Here is a 7,373-nt window from a genome sequence, read left to right on the forward strand (position 1 = left end):
TACGCTGCATGGATTCGAATTGGTCAAGACCTCAATGCGGGAATTGGACACGGAGACAAAAAAAAATCATAATATTGTTATTTTGCAATGGTCTGCTACCTACTGCGACATTATTTAATCTGTTATCGGTTTAGAACTTACCATGTTTTGCACAATGGAATTGCTTAAACTTGTAATATGATTTTGAAACTAGTTTTATTACGAATAAGGAAAGGGAAAGAAGAAAAAGGAGGAAATTGCTTATGGTGAGGTTTGAATCCTGCATAATATAGGATTAGTTAAACCCATAAGGTACATTAATTCTAATCTCATTCATTTATACAGTAATTAATTAGACAAATCATATAAAAAGAGCAGGTCAACCTTGTAAAAGCAGCAGACAAAAGGAAGAGGATAAAAATTCGTTAGACCTGTAAATTATAGTCTAAACCATGATTAACGTTATAATTTACCTAACCATAGAAAAAGGCTAATGAATCTGGATGGAGTTGCGCGCTTACTAATTTTGTCTATTAGCAGACGTGGAATATTACTAAAGTAGTTAAAGTTAAATTTCTGATGTTACTTTTACCTGCAATCTTTTGTTGCCTTAATGAAGAGGGTTGGTTCTTTACTATTTTTGTCATTGGCAATGTAGCGTGTTACTCCCTCCGGTCTAGTTTAATTGATTTTTTAGTAATTTTTTGTGGTTCATAATATTTTTAAAATTACAAGAAAGAATTAACTTTTTTTTTTTAAGTTGTCCTTGGAGTAAAGCGCTTAGGAGTATTTGTTGTATTTTCAATTAACAAATTAAGGTTAATACGGTCAATTTCACTGTTAATCAATGCTGAAAGGTGAATTTCTTAATATGTGTCAACCAAAAATCAATTAAACTGGACCAGAGAGTAAGTATTATTTTTTTTGGTTTTACCGCTCAATGTCAATGTCTGCTTTGGGGCATGATGAATCTCAACTTATGTCAGCCTAATTAAGATTCATTAAAAGGGGAAGCGCTTCCTACCAAAATTTATTTCATTCTCGATGTTCGAACTCAAATCTCTAATTAATGAAGGGAACCTATCCATTCTACCACAACCGGTAGCCCGATACACAAAATATTTTATATTCACGCAGGGTCCAGAAAAAGACCAGATCCTAAGAATATAATGTAAGTAGTCAACAACTCGAACCCGTAACTTATGAGTCACGAGTAAACAACCATTATTGATAGTATGTTTTTAACTACAGTATTAGTTAACAAAAGTGTTCCAAACGTTTTTGTTTCTTATTTATATAAAGGAAAAGTAGCACTTTTGGTATTAAAACAACATAGATGATTTCTTTGAGAGGAAAACACAAAGATTACTTTTCTCTTCTTTTTGTGTGATAGGTTGGTGAGGCTTATTGGCTACTAGACGATTCAATCTAGAAATGGAAGACATGCCCCACTAATGTGGAGATAATAGTATTATTGGAATAAGTAGTTCAAATCCATAGAAGGAAAAATAATATAACAAACAACTATATATCTATGATGTGAGAAATATAAAGTTGCATTATTGGTTGGATTCTAGATCTTTTATTTCTTTTATCTCTTGAGTCAAACTAAATTAAGAAACATAAATAATCTGTAATAAACTACAACTTATAGTGGAAGTTGAGTGACACGTATTTAAGACGTACTTAATCCTTCGTTTTTTAAAGTTTAAACATCTTTTTTCTATGCATCAATTTTAATCGGTTGAAAATAATGTCAAATTAGTACAATCATCACCACCTACCAATTTTTCTTACCTTCTTCCTTCTAGAAAGATACTCCATTTGACAAGGATTTAGTTTGGTGGGGCAAAATAATGATTCTTTTTACTTGTGCCAAGTGTGGTTGCTTACTCAAGAAAGAAGGGTCCACTCTTAAAAATTTATGCACTAAATATTTATACTAAATTATATAAATTTATCATGATTAAGTAATAAATTTATCTATATTATTATAAAAGCATGAATACAATATCGTTTTACAAAAATAATCTTATAATATTAAGCATAATAACTCATAATAAAAGGACATAACCGAAATTTTAGATATTCGCCTTATAATCCTATTAGTTTTAGGACATAATACTAAACATTAGGAATCCTACATGATTATCTTTCGTAATTCTATTACTATAATTATTTTCGGGCTGTCTAATTCATATAAAGTTGAATAAATAAATATCTTTAGTCATGTAATCCTATTACTTTTAGGATATACTTCTTAAAAATTCTTATTACTAATTTAATTCGAAAACGTATTATAATGTCCTATTACTAATTTAAATTGAGAATGTATTATATTGTCCAAATTTATTTAGAAAAAGGAGAGCCTATTTTATTATAAAACCATAAATACAATATTAATATACCAAAATAGCCCTAAAATATTAAGTGAAATAACTCATAGGGAAATGACATAACTGCAATAACCTATTTTTTGGACTACAATACCTTCTTTGCTAATTTTTAATATTTAAGTTTTAAAAATTAATAAATATTTTTCTATTGAATTCTTATTAAAATTATGTAGAAAGGTTTAATAAAATCAATTTCATAAAAATCCTCCATAGCAATACATTACCACTCCATAATATCCGATACCAAAAAAAGATAAAAGTAATATTAAATAGACTGCATAAAGAGTTGAAATTGAGAAAACAATACCCCCACGATAATATATTTTTATATTATATTTGAACTATTTTTCTACTCAAATAATATTTTTTAATCAATTTTTTGTGTAATATTGAAAAATACCCAATTATTCAATAACAACTAAGAAAATATTTAAGAATATAAATGTGTGAGAAAGAAAAAAATATGGTTGGTAAGAGTCAATACCACTAATAATTCTACAAAAATAAAGATCTAAAAGCGAAATGTCATATCAATCTTTTACTCTTTGAAAATAAAATTTATAGTAGATAAAATTATAATTAAGGCTAAATATTCAAAACAAGAGATGAACTAATATTAAGATTTGAATCAACATAGAATATTTTTTTTATGTTAAGACCAAATAATTAAATCTTTTAGTTAATTATTTAGCAAGATAATCCAATTCAATTATTTTTTAAATTCATCATATGAGTAAAATTCTTATTCAAGTTAAAACTAAATCTTGAGATACATAAATTTATTCCATAAAAAGAGCGTTAGAACACAAAGTAAAAAGGTTAGCATATTATTAAGAATCAACATGCTATACAAGTGACTAAGGAAGCATAATCAAAGCAAAATCCTAATCAAGAACAAGCTTTCAAGACTATATTATAAAGAGTCGACTCTGGTATAACGAGATTATTCTTTGTAGATGCCTTCGGCAGAATCAAAATAATATTTCTATGTCATGCATTACTTGCAAATATCATATCAAAAGGCATGACATTGTTAGCAATAATAGCAAGTGGTATACCAACAACGATTTTATTGTGAGGCCACTCACTTTAGATTTGATATACCTCTTCAAATAACTTAAATAACCATCACAAATATATCAAAGCAGAGCAATGGGGCTAAATTTATAAGGAAAGCAAAATTGATAATATGAGATGAAGCACTTATGGCAAAGTGTCAAACGATCGAAATAATTGCCCGGGGTTCTTATTAATGAACCGTTTGATGGAAAATTAATGATTTGGGAGGTGATTTCTATCAAGTACTATCAGTAGTTCCAAAATCGACAAAAGCAGAGACTGTAAAAGCTAACTTGCCAAAGTTATACTTCTAGCCTCAAATGAAAAAGATTCAACCGACAAGAAATATAAAGTAAGAACAGATCTAGTATTCAGTGTCTTCTTACTTCGTGTAGAAAACGAAGAAGAGCATCCAATAAAAGATGATTTGATTTTTCCTGAACACTTGGTTATCAATCCCAATAGTAATAGTAGTGCATTTAATAAGAGAAATATTTTTATGATTAGATTAAAACGTAATTTGTGCAAATCGCATGATAGAATTAAAAATATATCTTAGCTAGCAAAAATGAATATGTTGATCAACTAAATAAAAGGTTGATTGTAAATTTTTATAATAAAAATAAAATATTTTTTAGTTTTTGATTTAGTAGAAAATGATACCAATAATTACTACCAAGAAGAATACTTAAATACTTTAGTACCAAATAGCTTTCTACCATACATATTTGTTGTCGAGTTTATTATTTCTTACGTGTGTTAGTGTCACAGTATATATAATAGACTAAGTTAAAATTGATCTTCCATTGTATATAGGTTAATTTTGAAAAAAATGTATATGTCTGTCATGCTACCGAAAAACTTAGATACACCGAATAGCTTATGTAATAGCACACATATGATATATAGAAGTTTTGACAATAATGCTATACATGCAAAAATTATGATACCAGTCATTCTGCTTCTAAGTATATTATTATTCCTGGATTCAACTTTCGTCTTCCGAAACTAAGGAATAAAATTTATGTGAAATAATTTTTAGTATGTTTATGTTTTGCAAATATAACAAATAAAGCACGTGGACAAACATCCTAAATATTGGACTATATTTACCGCAATATGTTTTCTTGTACGAACAATTGTACGTTGCACTTTCAAGAGGGATATCAAAATTGACAACAAGAGTATTGGTTAAGGAAGAGCAACCAAAGCATTAGGAGGAAACATACACAAAATAATATTGTGCACAAAGAAGTGTTTGTTAAGATACCTTCATATTAAATACTTTTAAATTATAATACATAATTATCTAACTAACATGACAAAATTGATCATTTGTGTAAGTTTTGATGATTCTCTTTTATTTAAATCCATGTATTATTGTGATGACCCAAAAGGTCATCTTATGTTTTAGAACTCGAATCTGCGCTCTTAAGCCTTAAAATCTCATTTTTACCCTCTTCGATTTGCGTGCGCAGTCCGGCAGGTTTCCGAAAAGCTTTTATATTGAAAACTAATGAAAATAAGAATTTTTGCCTCAAAAGTAGATTTTAGATAATTTCGATCAATATTTTTGGTAAACGGGCTCGGATCCGTATTTTGACGGCCCCAGTGGGTCCGTATCGAATTATGAAACATGGGCGTATGCCCAGAATCAAATTCGGAGGTCCCTAGCTCAAGTTATGAATTTTTGATGAAAATTAAAAGTCTAAAAATTAATTATTTTTAAGAATTGATTAATGTTTGGCATTGTTAGTACCGGGTCCATATTTTGGTTTCGGAGCCCGGTACAGGTTCATTATGATATTTAAGACCTGTATAAGAAATTTGGTGAGAAACGGAGTTGATTTGACGTGATTCGGACCTTCGATTGAGAAAATAGTAATTTTAAAGTGTTCTTGAGAATTTCATTCGATTTGGTGCTAAATTCGTAGTTCTAGGTGTTATTTTGGCGATCTGATGGCGCGAGCAAGTTCGTATGATATTTTTAGACTTGTGTGCATGTTTGGTTTGGAGCCCCGAGGGTTTGGGTGAGTTTCGGATAGGTCACGAGATGTTTTAGACTTTGAAAATCTGGTATTTTGCTGCAGCAGGTATTCTGGCATGTCCTTCTTCGCGTTCGCGAAGGTCCTCTCGCGAACGCGAAGAGTAAACTGATGAGGCAGGAATTTCTTCTTCGCGAACGCGAAAGCTTGGTCGCGAACGCGAAGGCTTGGCAGACAGTACCTTTCGCGAACGCGACAGTGCTATCACGAACGCGACAGTGCTCTCGCGAACGTGATGAACATTGTCGCCCAGTACTTAACAGAATCCAAAAACGGAATTTTAGCCAAAAAAATTATTTTTCTCAAAAACCAAACGGTGAGAGGCGATTTTTCAAGAGCCATTTCTTCCCCAAATTGTTGGTAAGTGATTCTAAACCATTTTCTTTCAATTACCCATTACATTTCTTGAATTTTCAACCTAAAATCTAGAGTTTTCATGGTAGAATTATGGGTTAGGGTAGAAACTAGGGATTTCAGAAATTTGGGGATTTAGACCTCAATTTGAGGTCGAATTCCAAAATCAATTATATATTCGGGCTCGGGGATGAATGAGTAAATAAATTTTAGTCCGAACCTCGGGTTTTGACCAAGCGGGCTCGGGGTCAATTTTTTGACTTTTTGGAGAAAAATTTAGAAAATTTAATTTATGCAATATATTTGATTCCTTTAGCAATATTTGATATTATTGAGTCATTTTTGAATAGATACGAGTGGTTTGGAGGTGAATTCCAAAGGAAAAGCTGTGATTGAGAATAAAGTGGCCTTCAGAGCGAGGTAAGTGTTGTGTCTAACTCTGACTTGAGGGAATTAGGAACCTTAGATTATTTGCTAAGTGAAATTCATGTGAGCGGCGTATATGTGAGGTGACGAGTACTTATGCGTCGCCAATTTACCTGTTTTCTATGTTTCTTTATTTTTCTTGTATTGTCTCATTCCTATGCCTAATTGCTACGTGTTATACTAGTGTTGTTCAATTTATCGTTCTTATTATGTTTACGGACTTTCTAGTGATAATTGAGTTTTTATTTCAAGTTAAGATTGATATTATGGAACCAAATGTTGAAGTAAGGTTTGTACTTGTTATTCTATCTCCCTGTTGTTATTTATACATTGCATTATGGTAAGAGAGAGTGTTAATGCACGAAAGGTGATGCCGTGCCATATTGTGAGTGTTAATGCACGAAGGGTGATGTCGTGCCATATTGTGAGTGTTAATGCACGAAGGGTAATGCCGTGCCATATTGTGAGTGTTAATGCACGAAGTGTGATGTCGTGCCATGATATGAGAGTTAATGCACGAAGGGTGATGCTGTGCCGTTTCTATTAATTTTATGGTGAGATTGAGAGTAAAAGCACGAAGGATGATGACGTGCATTTTTCCTTACTGTATTCACTATTCCTGTTGATTCATGGTATATTGACTGCCCGATGATCATTCTGTTGTAGTTCTTTATCTTGTATTTCCCTCAGTATATTCCCCTTCCGATATTTCCTGTTTAGTTCTTCATTTCTGCTATTTGTATATACACTGTTAAATTGTACAGGTTGATTTGTAGATGCCTTGCCTTAGCCTCGTCACTACTTCATCGAGGTTAGGCTCGACACTTACCAGTACATGGGGTCAGTTGTACTGATACTGCACTCTGCACTTTCTGTGCAGATTTTGATACCGGCTCGGGTTGATCGAGATTTTTGCTATTGGTCCACTGTCCGAAGACTCAAGGTAGATCTGTCGGCGTTCACAGACCTTGAAGTCCCCGTCTATCTTTTCTGTTCTACTGTTTCTTTCATTCAGACAGTTGTATTTCTTTCAGACTATTACTTGTAGTAAATTTTAGAATGCTCGTGAATTCTGATTCCAGATCCGGGTGGTAGTAATTAATACAGTTTTATA

Source organism: Nicotiana tomentosiformis, chromosome 10 (genome assembly GCF_000390325.3).
Source record: "Nicotiana tomentosiformis chromosome 10, ASM39032v3, whole genome shotgun sequence".
Lineage (NCBI taxonomy): Eukaryota > Viridiplantae > Streptophyta > Magnoliopsida > Solanales > Solanaceae > Nicotiana > Nicotiana tomentosiformis.